This window comes from Vidua macroura, chromosome 2 (genome assembly GCF_024509145.1).
Source record: "Vidua macroura isolate BioBank_ID:100142 chromosome 2, ASM2450914v1, whole genome shotgun sequence".
NCBI lineage: Eukaryota > Metazoa > Chordata > Aves > Passeriformes > Viduidae > Vidua > Vidua macroura.
The window spans coordinates 69,707,897-69,724,957 of NC_071572.1; the positions used below are offsets into that span (position 1 = coordinate 69,707,897).

The 17,061-nt window shown below is 41.2% G+C and overlaps 1 protein-coding gene across 2 annotated transcripts in view; it reads right to left on the reverse strand.

Annotated features, from left to right (window-relative positions):
• LSAMP (limbic system associated membrane protein) overlaps nt 1-17,061 on the reverse strand; it is an 889,023-nt gene that overhangs the window by 693,326 nt on the left and 178,636 nt on the right. The window lies entirely within an intron of this gene.

Here is a 17,061-nt window from a genome sequence, read left to right on the forward strand (position 1 = left end):
CACCCAAGCAACCTGTTTTATCTGTGTTGTCTGGGAATGAAATATTCAGCACTAATTGATTTATCTTTTTTTTTCTTTCCCAAAGAGAAATATATTTTATTTACAGTTTATCTGAAGCACTGAATTTTTTTGCCAAGATGTTCTACCAGATATCCACAACTGCTTTAATTCAATGTCATTTTATTCTTGTTCTTTCATTATTCTCTTAGAATAATTTAAAAGATATTAATAAAAAAGTCAAAATATTCAGAGGGGAAAATATTTATTAAAAAAAAAAAAAAAACTAAAGCAGAAAATTTATATTCTCCAATTTAAGGGAGAGGGGTGGGGCTAAAGTACTTCAAAAAATCACTCAGGTTAAAGAAACTACTCATTTCTACCAAATGAAACACAACCAAAAAATGCTATCCAGCTCCATTTGAAATTTAGCATTTAGAGTGAAAATGCATGTACAACTTCAGCTTTATGCATAGGTGCATGCTTCACCAACAATAAATTGAACAGAACAGAGCACAAAGACACTGCTCTAAATTGCATACTGCAGCCTCCAATTTTGTACTTTCCGATATTTATGGGTAGCTGCAGAATTGTGGTGCACCCATTTTTCACGTGCAAATGGTCATTTGCACATCCAGATATGCCTGAAAAATTAAAGACTTGTTTGAGCACTGATGAAATACAAAACTCCAGGTACTGAATAAAAACATTAAAGGCATCACAGCAAAGGGAAAGAGGAAAGGTAGAAGCATTTTGTGATACATTTAAAATATGTAAGAGAACAGCTGAAACCTGAAAATTGGCAAAAGCATCTCTATGGGTCTGGATTTTTTCCTTCTTTTTGAATAGTCTCAGAAAGAGAGACAAGACAACCTAACTCAGTTGAAAGTCTGTCCTTGGCTTCTCACATGACCTCTTAAGATGAGGATGAACACATGTGGTTGATTGAGTGAAGACCCTTAAACACATTATAGCCTTATATTAATGACAGTTCTGAAAAACAAAACACTTGAAGGAAGCATTTCAAGTGCCCCATGCTGCAGCCTGGTTTTAGGAAAGGGCAGAGACCTCCACTCAGTGTTAGGGAAGGTACAGATCTGTGTTTGCTGGGTTTGTTTGATTTTGGCACCCATCTCTTCTCTCACACCCCACAGGTTGTGAAGAAGCGAGTGTCAGGCTCCACAAAACAAAGGACTAGCATCCAAAAGAAGCAGGAAGGACTCCCATAGCAGTTTTGTCAATAAATGAAGGACCAATGGAAATTTGAGGCCTCTTCCATCACTGCTTCCTTCTCCAGCTTATTCGTAACACACTCCCTCAAAATGCAAACACACACTGCCAGCCTTAGTTCCTTCCATAGATGACATGACATCAAATTGACAGAACTGTGACTGTTTGACATCCAAGGTGATAACACAATGGCACTTCTGAGCAACATTCAAACAATAGGCAAGAAATGTGGCTCCCATAAATGGGTGAATTTACAGCTTGCTATTCAAGAAATAAATAAACCATTATCCACAAAGCATCGTTTCTCTTTGATGTACGTCACCTGTCACTAAAGGTTAAATAACTGTCGACTGCTCATGTGAGGCTGGCAGGGGCTGGTTGTAGCTGTGCCACTTCTTTTAGTTGTAATGGGGACTGTGCAGTTATAACCCTCCTGTTTTAAGGAACATGACAAAAGTGACTGTCAGCACTGGGAAATGGATCACCTACTACATGCCTGTTATCGGTGCATTGTTATGATTTTATGGAGGAAACAGGTCAAAATACAATGGGCAGCAATCAGTATGAAACAATGGGCCAACTGCTGTGACTGACAGGACAAAATGTAAGAGACATGGGCTTCAGATTTGGGAGCCAACTCATGGGAAAAGCAAAGATCTCTTCTCTCCAAGGTATAGTCATGCCATTAATCATGAACTAGGGACAACCACCCGTCACTCTGGTGCCCAGGATACCTTAGGGAATTGGGAAGGAAGGTTCATAGCTCAGACAACCTGGTAAAGGGAGCAGGGACAGGTGAGTGCAAGCATGAAGAGCACTAGAGAGCTCACCAGTGAAAAATAAAACCCTTGGGCACTCAAGGAGATGGTATCTTGTCTTTTTTTTCTCCAGGTAGTAAAAAAACCTATTCCCAAAGTGTCACATGAGGTCACTTCTCTCCCTTTCCTGCTAGCTCTGGAAATAAAAGATCAGCTTAAACCCCTGAACCACACACAGGAGATGACAGTAGGGCAGGAAGCTTACTGATGGAATGGTAGTCTTCAGAAAACACAGCAGGCATCCATCCAGACAGCTGAAAAAGTACATGCTTCTAGAAATAAGGCTTCATGTGAACTTGGTAGCCTGCCATTTTTTCACAGAGTCTCATGAGGACAAGGAAGTGGGCAGAAAGCACTTGTAAAGTCCCTCAGGCATTGGTGAGAAGTGATGGCAACCTTGTCAGACAGGTGATGCTGCATGCCTTCTTCCTTCTAGAGGAAGGAGATGTGGATTTTCAAATGAGAAAATATTTTTACGTAAGGGAAGATATTTTATATACTTGATACGGGCAGAGATTTGCTCCTAGACAGCCACACAAATCCCATGAGGCATGGGTACACATGTCCTGCAGAAGTTCCCACACCCTATAGCTGGCTCACAGGGCTCAGTCACCTGCCTCCCCAAAACTCTCCCTGAAAATAAAAGCCATCAGGGACAGTTACAGCCTCATCTCAGCTGGATAATCATTAGTCCAAAAACATGACAAAGTGGTCCATTACTGATTTTCTGTAATACCTTTAGTATTACCCTTTCAGGCTGAGAAACAATCAGAAATTATTTTTCTGCTCAAGCTCAACACCATTACGGTTTGTGTCTCAGCAAGAGCTCCCTTCCCGCTCTGAAGGATGGGTGCGCATCGCAGAGAATTACTGGCCATTCTTCATATCCACTTGAGAGGGAGTGACTGGAGCTGAGGGTCTGACCTACAGATAACCACAGATTGTTAACTGAGCCCCAAGAACATTGAAAACCAGAACTCCTTTTCAAAATTCTCCACTCAGCTGTTTTTCAGACTCAAAGTGTCCATATGGCTAATCAGTACAAAGAGCTTGCTGTGAGAGTAAAAGGATTACCAGCATCCCAGAAGCAGACAGGCATCAGTAAGAGGAATAGCACTGATATCTAACAAGTCCTGAATCCATTTACTTCTCAAAACTGTATCATCTTCTCCACTCCACCAAAACTGGAAGCAGTAAGGCTGTATTCCTGATTATAGAAGGGGAAGGAAAGGAGAATTTGTCCCAGTTTGCAAAAATCACATTTGCATGTTGCATTTCACATTTTATGCCGGTTCTGAAAACTCTATGCCTGTTCCCAGCCCTGTGCCATTCCCCAGTAACCTAGGTTCAATGAAGCAGAATGAAAGCTTTCAGGGAAGAGGAGCATGATGCAAGAGGAAGCATAGTTTGTACAAATGTTACATGACCCTTTCTTACCAGGGAAAGCCAACCCTTGCCCTCAGGGTGAGTTTTCAACCTGCTAAGAGCCTGGCAGCAAGAACTGCAGACAAATGCTCCCACATAGGTTTGCTATCCTTTCCATCCCATATTTTGTCTAGGAATTTTCCTAGCTGTAGACAGCTGCAGGGTGGTGCTGCAGCTAAAAAGTAGCACCATGTATCTCAGAAGTCTCCTGTTCTAAATAAAAAGATTGTTAGTTAATGTACCTTCCCCCATAGAGCCATCTGTGAAGCTCTCATAGTACCAAATAGAGGACCTGATAGGAGAGGGGACACACAGAACAATTCTTTGTCTTAAAACCTTTATCAAAGTTTGTAGTGCTCTCAAGTTCAGATAAATTTGGGAAGGACCTAAGTCATTTGTCCTTGAAGAGAAGAAATAATAAATTATTCAAGCCACAGACATCACCCAAATGCAGAGTTACAAGAACATTCTATTCTCTATCAAATTTTATGGACCAGTGGATGTAACAGCACAGAAGTGTATATTTCAGTGCAACAAGCTGTATTCTCATAGACATTTGTTCCCTTCCTTCACAAACCCTTCCAGTACCACCCAGCTAGACAGAAACACACATGCAAGTATTTGGCACCTTTCCTTTCACTTGACAGCCAAGAGACAATCCAGAGGCCAGTTTCCCCAGTGCCCTAACAACCCTACAGGAATGGGATATTCATTTCCATTCCCATGCCAATGACAAGCAAGTTATAAATTGCATTCAATCCTACCATCCCTTGTTTATCTACCATGACAGTCTTCTCTGGCTCTAGTGTGGCTAGGAGCCCAGAGGGCATGCATGACCTTTTTCAAGCTGTTCTAAGTTGTCATAAGCTCTTCTGCCCCCATTTTTATTTCCCACAATTTTATTCATGCCCTGCTCTTCTCCCTCTATCACTCCAACATTTCTTTATTGCAGTCCTCCTAGAACGTTATCTTCTCTTGTCTCCCTGTCCTCTCTTTTCCTCTTCTTGTTCATTTTGATGTTGTTTCTTATATTTCTGTTCTCCATTTGCTGAACAGGACAAGATTTTGCCCAGACATTCCATTAACTCACACCTCCTCTGACTTGCTGCAGCGCTGAAAACAGATGAAAATTGGGCTCTCTTCACTACATCCTTTCTCTCTGCTTTCATTTATCTTTGCTCCCTCACAGTTTTTACCTCTTCCAGTCTCTCTTTCCCCTTTCTGTGTTCAGGCACATCATTCTACCTGGCCCTCTTTTGATCTGCTGTTAGTTTTTGAGCTCCCTGTTTTACTCATCTTCCAATCTCCCATCAACACTCTCTGAAAATTAAGCTCAGAGATTAGTCTTTCTCAGTTGCCTCATTGCTGAGTCAAACCAAACATCACTTACATCAGAAATTTCTTTCAGGGCCACCTGGAAGAGTAGACCACGACATCCTGCATTTCTTGCCAATGATCAAGTTTCCGAACCAGTAGAGACAGAATTATTTATAAAGACAGCTTATAGGGATGCTGTTGAGATGATAACACTTCAGAGCCAGCCCCTCCAATATTCCAAGTGGAAATGAATAAAAGTATGGGGAAGACAGGAGTCATGACAAATACTTTAGCTGAGATTTGGTTTCAAACAACAAGATTCGGCTAATTTTCCCTCTTAAACAGATAAAAGAAAGGGATGTCAAAATCTTTGATCTTCAGAAATACAGAAAGCTATATTTATGGCAAACATGAAACTCATCTGATTCTTTGACTTCCTAGTGTCAGAGCTGTTAACTTGATGCGATAATAGCAACTCACCAGTGAGAGTGCCAAGACTTGTGGATTTGTAGTTTCTCTCATTACATAGCAAGACAGAAGACTAAAATGATGCAAAGCACAGGAAGGTTTGGGATTGCAATATCTCTGACAATGCTTATTGTACAGCTAGAAGGACCATTTCTCAAGCAGTAATGTGCAGATGACAAAGCATAAAAAAAAAAACATCACAGGAAAAATAAATTACTGATTCCACAGGAGATGGTGTTGGTACTAAACGGAGGTAGTTCCACTTTTACCCAAGCAACACCAACACCCAGTACAAGATACAGGAGCATTAGGGAGCCTGTTGCAGCCACCTGATTTGAGGAAACACTGGGATGCTACAGGCAGTCATGACAGAAGAAAATCTGGGGCCTGTGGATGAAGAGAGAACACTTCCCCCTGCCATGGAGATGTAATTTCTATCATGCTCTGTATAGGATGGCGATGGTGAGCTTGATGGATTTAGTTTCCAGAACAGGACTGTAAATTAACAACCCTAAATAATGGGCAACAGAACTGGCTCAAGCCCAGATTCATAAAAATTTGTTTGGTCCTGGATAAAAGTATTGACTGAAGCTCTCTCTAAGGTTGGGTCTTCTGCAAGAATTGTGGCACCCAACACAACAGAGCTCACTTTGTAACTTCTCTGTGGCATTGTTTCAAACAGCTACCTCCTTAGATATTTCCTTAAAATAGAGGACACAACCTTTTAGTCATCTAATTTTGACACTTCTGGTTGAAAACAGCCAGTGCGTTCAAAGAGTGAATGAGGCACAATAAACAAGAATGGACACATCATAAAAATGGTTTCCTACGTTTTCTTTCGTTAAGGGTCTAAAAGGAACAGTGCCAAAAATAAAACATACCCAAGGCTAGATATTGCACCAAATTGAGAAGCTGCTCGGAATTCCTAGCAAAAGAATCAGATCACAACTCAACAGGCACTTCTGAAGGCAAAAATGCGGAGAAATAACAAAAAGGGAAATCAATGGGATATTGTATTACCTGGATATAAAGTATTTGAGTAGAATAGATAGGAGACAAGTTTTCTTCTAGAAAAACTCCAATGACTTCAGTAGAGTTATGGCAATAAAGACACCAGTCCTCTGAGGCAGAGACTATTAGAGCAGCAACAGGCTCAGCTCCCACAGTATTCAGTGACTTGACATCACTGCAGGCAGAGAGCCTTAGTTTAGCACGTCTTGACAAAAATACCACACTGTAAATGTATTTTCAAGTTACAATACCCACTTTATCTTCAACAAACGGTGTTTATTTCACAATGAAGGCAATCAAAGGGGAAAAGAAATCTAATGTAACAGCTACCTGATCAGCAAGATGGAAGTTAAACAATTTTAGTTTAAGTGCTTCTTGGAACTGCCAGTTCTAGGGCACAAGGAGCATTGAAAAACATTTTTTCATTAATTCAGAAAAGTTAAAATAAAGACAATTATTGATGAACTTTTATATACCAGTGACCAGAATATCACTCAGTTCACATTTTTTAAATGGCAATCAGAACAAAATCTAGGAGTCTTTTAGATGCACCGGGTGCTATCACTTAATCAGAAATCAGCAAAACAGCAAACACCAAACATCCCGTTATGCCTGAAGTACAGCATAGTATGTGATAGTACGTGATAACTCAAGAGTACTTTTTCCTGTATGTGCTAACAATTTGTAAAAACAAGTGATAAGGTGAAAAAAATTTCATAAGTAGAATGACTTATCAATTTTAAACTGTAGAACAAGACAACTCTTCTAAGGTCTCTGATCAAGCTGGGTACACCTACAGCATAATAGATCAGTTCTGTTAACAAATAAAAGGTAACATAGAGCAGAAAACTCAATTTGAACTGCCCCCACCTATATCTGCATCTAGTATCAACTGTGACTCCTCAGGGAAGAGACCTGGGGTCAGCTCAATGACAGCCTTATCAATATACACAGGCAATAGGAATGGGTGAGGGGAAGCAAAGGAAATGCATGGTTGACAAATGTACTCGAGTACATTTTGGTACTGTCACCATAAATTAGAGGTATGCTCTCATTTACAATGCTACATTCAGATCCAGCCAACAGTCCCCATCCCCCCGCCCCATGGCACCATACAGCTAAACCATCAGGGATAGAAACAACAGACAAATATGATTACTGCCTGCATGAGGCCACAGATGCTTCCAAGGACAAAGTTAACTTTCATTCTAGTGGGGCAGATGCCTTTGCTATGGAAGATGACTTAGGGACTCCCTGAGGGCTCATCTTCAAAGGCAAGCTAAATCCTGAGTCATAACAACCCTAAAAAAAGTACTAAGTTCCAACTCAAATATGATGAAATAAGGAAGTCAAGTGATTCCAGCTAAAAGGGCTTTAAACACAAGTGATACACTGAGATTACAAAATCTGCACTGACCCAGAAAACTGCTCTGGTGCTGTATGTGTCTCTGCAGATCTTAATTCCCATTTGAGACACCAAGCAGACCTTTATATGAACCAGCCACATGAGAGATAGCTTCTTCCTGGTTCAGATAAACAGTTTGTGAGCCTCTGTCTTTGCCAAAGCAGAAGACAGCAGCGTACCTCGGCCAGTGTGTGTGAAAAAACACACGGTTACCTCCCACCCAGCCAACTGCCAGTGCTTGCCCCCATCCTTCACAGTTTAATACACCAGAACCAGAGCATCATGAGCCTGCCCAAGGGCCATTAACCCCAAACCTTGCTTAAAGCCCATCATTCAAATGAGCCTGAACACACCATGAATAAAGCTCTTCCTGTTCTTCAGGTGTACAAAGTTAATCCTCTACACTTGCCTCTAATAGGTTTGGAAAGAAAAGGATGAAGACATCCTCCTTGGGAAAGAAAATTATCTTTTGACCTCCAAAGTGTAACATTTGTTTTCAGCACTATCACAGCATGGTTTTGCTTAGTGATATCCTTATAAGCCAGTCTGATACCATTAAAGAAATTCCTGCAGCTGTAAAGAGTGATGAACATTAAATATTTCTTACAATTTCTGGAAATCTTGTGCCACATCCATGACTGCATTCTAATTATCCAATTCAGAAGCAGGAAGGACACATAGCTTATTAGGTCCAGCCAGATCTTACTGTGTCACTGTAACCAAGTTGTTCACAAAGTAGTGTGACCAAAATTAGTCAAAAATTTTTCTGAATAATCCCAAACAGCCAATCAATTGAGAGAATCCATGAAATTATTATATGCTTACCTGCAATTCTTAAACATGAACAGAAAGCTGAATTTGCTACACTTCTTGTAAAAGTTGTTTGAATCTTCACCAAAACAAAGAGTGCAAATTTGACTGACCACTGCAGACTACCTTCGAGGTTGAGTGAATAACAACAGGCTCAAAAAACAGACAATTTTAAATAAAGACAGAATGTTTTCAAAGCTGTCATGATTTTTTTCTTTCGCCATTACCTATACATTGTTTACCCAATACTCCATGCATATTATCACTGCTGAAAATGTAGTCAAACACATGATACCAAAAAAGCAAATGGCTTGTTCAAGGCAGACTGTAATTGCCCACAAATTGAAAATGTTGAGTTTACTTTCTCTTCTTCCTCTGACAAATCCACTAACCTGTGGATTTCCTCAACCATTTTTTTTAAAGCCTTTAAAGGTTTTTTTGCTTTCCATTTTTGTCTAACATTTTCAAGTAATTTTTAAAAATACAGTACTTTCAAGAGAGAATACTGAATATGCATTGAAGTCTTTGGGATTTTTTGGGGGGCTCTTATATTAGATGAGCATCTCAAAGTTCTGGGAAACTTAACTTTACGCATTCTTTTCACCAGTTTGTCAGGAATCTGTTCACAGTATTTCTCCCCAGATCTTATTCACTTCTGAAAAGAAGAGAAAAAGTTGTTTCTGCAGGTACTACTTTTACTGGCAGAAGATCCAAGGGAAAACGTTAATAAAATGCTTTTCCTCTTTTTCTGGGGTATGAGACAGACAAACAGAAGTTCATGACAAAGCCCTGTAATGACTAATTCCTTTTGTTGCAATAAATGCTGACAGTTCTCCACCCCCACACAGACACATACTTGATTTCATTAGATACTGCTAAGATGTGTGCTCTGAGTATTTCAGAAGATATGCATGTCCCAGTTGAAAGGCTGCATGGGAGAAGGCAGAGTATTTCAGTGGCCATACACAGCAGGGACACAGGACACAATACCATGACTGTTCCAAATATAATTTCATTATTACTAGTTACTTGGTCAGCTCCTACTGACTACTGAAAAATGCATGGATAACCTCTTGGCAATGCCCCATTCCTCTTCGTGTACGTACTCAAACCCAGACTATGACAGGGCATTCCCCATTTTATTGGCAAGTGTCTCACATAAAGGTACAAACCCATCTTGCACCTCAAAACACACACCTCACAAATCATAGCATAACACTCATTCTAACCTGGTGATAAAAACACAGCCTACTATCCTAAATAGGTATGCAAATTTCATAGATGACCAAGTCATTTGAGATTTGTCTTCTCTCTCCCCACTCTCATATTTTTCAAAGCCTGCCTTGAAACAAGTCAAAGGGATCTCAACTTTAAAGAATGAGGGCTCATCTCCCTCTGACAATTAAGCTTCTTGAAGGGGTCTCAAGGTGGGCAAGCAGCCGCATGAAATGGCCCATAATCACTAGCCACCACAAAACCCTTGCCTGTATTATATGAAACATGAAATAGCTGGAGATACAAGGAATGCAACTAGGAATTCAACCCATAAAGCCTTCTTTGTGCGACTGAGAAGCCTCAGAAGTGCTTTGAAAGGCTTGAAGGAAGAGAAATTATTTTAACAAAAGAGGAAAAAAAAGAAAACTTGAAAGAGAACAGAAGTTCTGAAGTGTGTGGGGGTGGGAGAAGTCTTTAGTGTTAGGAACACCAAAGAGATCTCTAACTCAAAGCTACCAGAATAGCTTAAACAAGCTGAGGTGGCTGTGGCTGGATATTCTTACTTCGGCAGTGACTGTAGTTTGTTGCCCAGGGGACTGCACTGTGGATCTAACTGGACTGTGGTTTAATTGGCAGAGGGCCTAGAAGATGGCTACTCCCTGTATCCCAAAAAGATGCAGTTCAGCCTCCAGGAGGCTAAAGAGTAATGCTTTCATGCCATAGCTTGCTGACAAGGAAACCACATCCTACTGCATGTGATGAGGCTGAGCACAGGAGAAGGGATGCAGAGAAGAAGAGGGCCCATGTTTACTATGCATGAGCTGCCCTCCTCTGCCAGCAGAGCAGCTCCCAGATGACCACTGTGGGGCTGAGATGAGAAAGGGGCCAGCAGTCCCTCCACCGTGACAGCACCACAGCTTGAAATTACAATTTCCTCATGCTCCCCTGGGGTAGTTTATGAGCCATTTTGGTTAGTGAACGTTGGCTCCTAAAATTAATGAGCGTGTCTGTTTTCAACATACGGTCAATTGCCGATTGTTCTGATGTGGTGAGCCAGGCTGATGAATACATACCACCCACAGATAAAGAAAGAGCTGGGCTTTCCTGCTGCGTGTTGAGGAAAGGGAAGAGGAAAAAGAAATAACAGCAAAAAACTCCAAATAAGCCAAGTGCCAAAAGCACATCAGGGCAGCTGCACCCAAAAATGCTCTTAGGGACCAGTGCCTATGAAAAGATGTATTCTGCTGCAGTTAGGGTTTTACTGAACACTTATATTTGATTTTTTTTTTTTTTTTTTTTTTGTGTAGCCAACAGCTAACCTAGAGTCCTATAGCCCCAGCCTTAACTGAATGTCAAATTACAGCCATAAAAAGGCATCTATCTCCTCCTCACTCATTGGAATAGGTAACAACAACAATTTGTCACACCTTGCTCAATTTACCCTCTCCTACAGCAACTGCTTATGCCAATGATTTCCCAAGGAGGTGCTCTGCACAGTTGGAGGCACACATGCACATGGCCATCTCACAGTGACCACATGCACTACCTGCACAATCACATCAGAAAGCAGGTACAGCCAGTCAACTCAAAATGTCAAGTAATAAAAGTTCTGATTTAGAATAAAATAAAAAGGCCAAATGCCCCTCGCCAGTCATAAGATATGCCACCCACCAGTAAATTAAAAATTTTATGCCACTGTATACATTACATGTACATGTGTTCACCTCATGAAAAATACATGAGGATGCAAGTGACAGTAACAGTGTTTATGAGCCCATCACCTGGGCTGACATTCCCTTTTATGGTTCTAATGAAATAATACAGAAAGATACACCCCCGAGTCCATAACCTTCTTAAAAGAAAAAAAACTTAACCTGTATTACTGAACCTCCTAACCCAAATTCTTGATGTCTCAAAATGAAAAGAAAATAAAGAAAACAGATTTCACCAGATCCAACATACCAGACAAGCCTTCACTGAAAAAAATTTAAAAAAAAGAATTTGCCAACCTTGTTCTGTATCTGTCATGTACAGACCAGGCTGGGCTCACAGGAGTGAGAGGATGAACAGGAACTGGGAGCAGGAGATAGCTGGTAAAAGAAGAGGGGAGGGAATGCTGAGAGCACGTGAGGATGTTGGAGCGGAGGAGAACAGAAGAGATGGAAAAGCTGAGAGCAAGAGGGAAAGTTAAAGGGAGGTTAGGGATCGATTGCAGAGTCTGTATTAACTCAGTCACAGGGCTGTGACGATCTCTAAACGGACTGAGCTCTGCTCTCATGGTTTATGATACGAACAGAACCACTTGATTGAATTACAGTTCTTCAATTTGATCGCTCCATATCAGTAATACGCCTTCTCTACTCACCAGCCAGCTCCTCTTACAAAGGGAAGCTTTGATGGCAAGGAATGCTTTCCTGACATTTTTTTATCTGGAGCAAATCAGTATAAGAGTTGAACTGCTTTTGTTGACATTTCACAGGGAGAAAAACAGGGCAGGTACCACTGCCACTCCTTCACAGCAACAAAAAGGCAGAAAAGAAGGGACAAACACACTTGGATATACAATGTTCAACCCTTTGAACTAGGCACAGATGAAGGCTACTTCCAGATAAAACATGCCTGCATCCTCACACCATACATCCATCCTTTTCAAGCTGTCCCACTCCTATCCACCTTGACTGAGTAAGCACTGATGCTGCCAAAAGCTGCTGCCTCTGTGCATTTGACTCAGGGGCAGAGACATGCTGGCCTTGTGATTTGGTAAGGACAGAACAGAGTGTATCATGGAAAAGAGTAGGAAGCCATGACAGGCAGGACCCCATTGTAAAAACAAAGGTAAAAGATGGACTTAGGGGTGGTAAAATGCACGGAAAGAAAAATTTGAGCAGTTTGAGACACACTTGTCTGGATGAAACATCAATCTAAACCAATCTAAAAAAAATACAATTAAACCTTGTACTCATTCTCAAACAGGAATCAAATCTGAACTGTTACTTTGATGAGTTTTGAGATCAAAGATTAAATATTTAACTTCCTTGCATTTTTGCCTAGCATACATGTTGCCTCACTTTTGAGTATTTAGGTTTGGGGCTTTGCTTTTGAAAGCACCACAATAGGAGAAAATTTCAGAAGAGATTTGAAAAAAAAAAAAAAATCTGTCAACTCCACCCACATTTATAGGGAACTCGAATTCTTTCCAGAGAAGAGGATCAAAGCACAAGGAAAGATAAAGTAGTCATATATCAGCACTGCAAATGCAGAATCAAACAAAATAGAGACTGCTTTACCTGAAGCAAGGACTTCAAACTGTCTGAAGTCAGCATCTCTGAATTGACAGAGTAGGGATTGTAGAGAAGGTGAGAAGTGTACTAACCATCAGCAACTCTTCACCTTAGATAATGACCCTTGATGGTTACCAGGTTGCAGAAGCTGGAACAATCCCACCATTTTTCTGATTTAATCTAAGCCAAGCCAACCCTAGGCCTTTTTAACTTCTTTTGGCCCATTATCTTCCCATCCTTCCAAGTCGAATAGACATTACTTGTTAATCAGGCTGGAACACTGACCTTGCTGTATCTGTCTCCATTCCTAAGAGCTGAAAAGTGGGCAGATAGAAATATTACTTAAAAAAAAACCCTAATGCTTATAAATGACAAGTCACAAAGCCAGGGTCAGGTCTCGAGCAATGCCATGTATCAGAGGGCAGTTCAGGCACAGGGCACTTCTTTAGTCTTTACAGTTGTCTTTAGCAACTGTACCCTGAAGCAAATACATTGCTTCACTAGAAGTCAGCAGCACCTTGAGAAAGCAACACACACAGAGCTAATATATTTCTGACTTCAGTAACTATCTCTTTTTTGGAACTGCCAAGACAAGTGATGCATTGATTTTCCTACAGCTCACCCTGCATGATTGGTATCAAGGCTGTGTAGGCGTCTGGTGAAGTGTTCACAAATTTCTCTGAAAAACTGAAGACAAAGAAATCCACAACAATTCAAGATGCCAAGACCAGTACAAAAACTTCTCCTTCGGGCAGGCTCATGCTATGCAGCCAGAATTGGAACTTAGATATCAGTGAAATCTCATCCAAAGACCTTTAAAGAAAGCACCTGCAATATCATCAGCATGTACTTAGAAAGTAACCATTGCAGAGGCAGCAATGGCAGGGCAAGAAGAATTTGCATTTTAGAACTAGACAGAGAAGCAGGCTGAGAGACCTGAAAAGGAAAAAGACATCTATAGGTGGCCATTGAGGTCCTTGCTGCAGCATGGCACAGGTGTCACTTGGGAGGCTCATCACTGACTGACATTTTCCATCAAAGCTTTAGCTTGCAACTGCATTGGTTTAGCTGAGCAATTGCTATCAGTTCCTGCCTTCTACACCATATCAGTGTTTTGCTCACTAGGCTTAAAAACATACACATACAGACATAGCTCTGAAGATACAGGCAAGAGACACCGGTGTCCCACCATGGGCTAACATTTGGATCCTGCTCCCATAGCTACCCCTTTCTCCCCTCTCTTCCCCAGGGACACCTGCCTCTCATTTACAGAGTGAGCTGCCCAAGAGAAAACCCACAAATTCAGAAATTGCCACCCACACATATTAACTAATACTATTAGCTATGTCCCAGAGGTACAACTACTCCTTGCAAGGCATTTGGTGAATGCCATTTTCACTAGAAAAAATCCAGGCCCAGGGGGAGCTGCTTACAACCACCAATCTGTACATGTAGAACTCAAGTCCTGTATCTTCTAAATCAAGAGCTACCTCACCAGCACAGCCTCCCAGCGCATTCCTCCTCCCCTCCAATGCTAAGATGCAGTGATTTTATAGCGGGTGCAGATGCAGATTTTTTTTTTTTTTTGCATATAAAGTTTATCATCTAATCACTCACAGAATAAAGTGCCGAGCAACATTTGAGTAATCAGACTGAATGCATAAATATCTTGTAGTTACAAAGTTGTTACAGCATATCATTTCTTAGTTAGTTTTCTGCTTTTACAGCTATCATCAGTAGTGACTTCAATCCCCTCCTAAACATTAATTGATCTCTTCAGAAATTATCTCAGGTGGGAACAAAGAGGGAAACATTGTTCGTCCCACTGCAGTCACCAGCAGGCATAAATGAAGGTGATGAGCAACCATTACTTCCCTGGACCCTTTGGGATTTGCCAATTTCCCACAGCCTTCTCATGACCTCAAAGATAACAGATCCCAACCTCTGTCACTCCCACAAGTGGCCTTCTACTTTTTACACTGTGGTAGGTATCACACATTAAAAATAGGTCCCACAGCCAGCATGTGTTCTCCTCTCCACAGTGCAACAAGTGCAATTTTTCCCTTTTTCAGAAGCCCCCTTTCAAGGCTTTGCTCCCCCAGCATGGGTCACATTTACAAAATATATGAGTCTTGCCACTGGTAGGGCAAAGTTGCTGTCTCCAGTGAGGTCTGGTGTTGTCTTCAGTTTCTGCACACAGCAGCTCAGGGTGTTACAGCACACCTGGAGAATTATTCCCTCTCTCGCACAAAACACAACTAGTCTAAGCCTACGCATGAATAAATAGCAAAGAATATTTCCCTATCAAATGCCACTATTTTAGTATCTACTTCCCTTTCCAATTTTGATGGAAATCCAGAAGTCAGACTTGTATAAAATGGAACAATTTAAAAACTTTGAATCAGCACAATAAATTATTTAATGCTTTCAAAAATTAAAGTTAAATGCTTATACCTTCTTGAATCAAGCATTTGGTTTCTAATTCTTGAACTAATTTCCTCTTTCTACCCCAAAACAGCCATGCTTCAAAAAAGTACTGTTTTCTCAGGAGGAGTTAAATTTATTTCACTTTCTCATTGTCTTCTATATGGAAGACTCACTGGCTTCAGATTGTGTCCCCAGATGTAAGATAGTTATTTAACCATCAATGCACCATCATTTCAACCAGAAGAAATCATGGTCTTGGGAAACAAGGTCCAGGAATCCTGACTGCTTTGCAGGAGTGGGGGCAACAGGAACACATTTTCAATGGAAATTTTCTAGACAGCTCAGCCAGTAATTCCAAATGAAGACGAATACAAACATTTGTTACCAAGAAACAATCCCCTCATACATGAGAAGTATATTGACAACATCTCCTTGACCAGTAAATATAAATTTAGCAGAGCAAGATAACAGCTGGAACCCCATATACATTACTGGGAGGTGCTCATATTGAAGTGAGCAGAGATGTTCCGAACACTTTTATGTTTCAGAGTTATCTGGCTCATTTTTAACAGGAGATGTATTTCCAATAATCTGATGGTTTAGAGATCACACACTCCACTTGCCATCTAGGATATCAGCCTCATAAACCCATAGTCTGAATCAGCTTTTTGTTTGGTAAAGACCCTCTTAAGCTCATTCTGTTTTCCCTGGCATTCAAAATACCAATTAAGGGACAGATGAATGAGAACGCAGGCAAGAATGATGCAGGAATGGCCTGAAGTTGTGTCAGGGGAAGTTTAGGTTGGGTATTAGGAAAAGATTCTTCACCCAGAGCATGGTTGGTCACTGGAACTGGCTCCCCAAGGAAGCAGTCGCAGCACAAAACCTGACAGAGTTCAAGAAGCATTTGGACAATGCTTTTGTGCACATGTATGACTCTTTGTACATCTTCAGGTTTCCAATGCTGAGAAACCAGAAAATCACAAGGAGACATGAACCAGGGAGGGTGGCAGCTTCGTAGTGTCCAACATAACCCCTTTCTAGTAATCTCTCTAGTAGGCACACCTGGAATATCTAGGAGCTCCAGCAAGAAGCCCTGAAGCTGCTATTAGCATCTGGCACCTACCACTGCAAGCACTTTCTCATGTGAAACAGAAGCAGCACTACCAGCCAATTCCCACTGGGAACAGACATCATGCTGTCCCCAGCGGGGAAAACACACACTGATAAATTGGCTAAAAACACTGAGATTTGCTGGTTCCATGCAAAGCGCTGAAATATGAGCCACCTGCAAAATTTAAATAGGCCACATAAATAGGTCCTCATATCTCAGGCACAGCAGACACAAATAACTTACAGACCAAGCAGCCAGGCACGGATGCTTGCTGCTGCTCTCCTTTGCCTGTTGTCCAGCAGGAACACAGACTCAAGCACGCATATTAAAACTCACAGCATTTCTGCAAAGCTGGCAGCAAGGGAGAGGACAGCACACCTGAAGCACTCTTCACTCTCATCAGGCCATGCTGAAGTGGCCTGGGAGGAGCTGATTGCAATCACAGTCTCCTGCTGAGCCAGAGGGACACCACAGAAGGCCATTTCCAGCTGGACTGGATTAAGACGTAGTAACAGTGGCCACAAAGAATGAAGGCTCAAAATA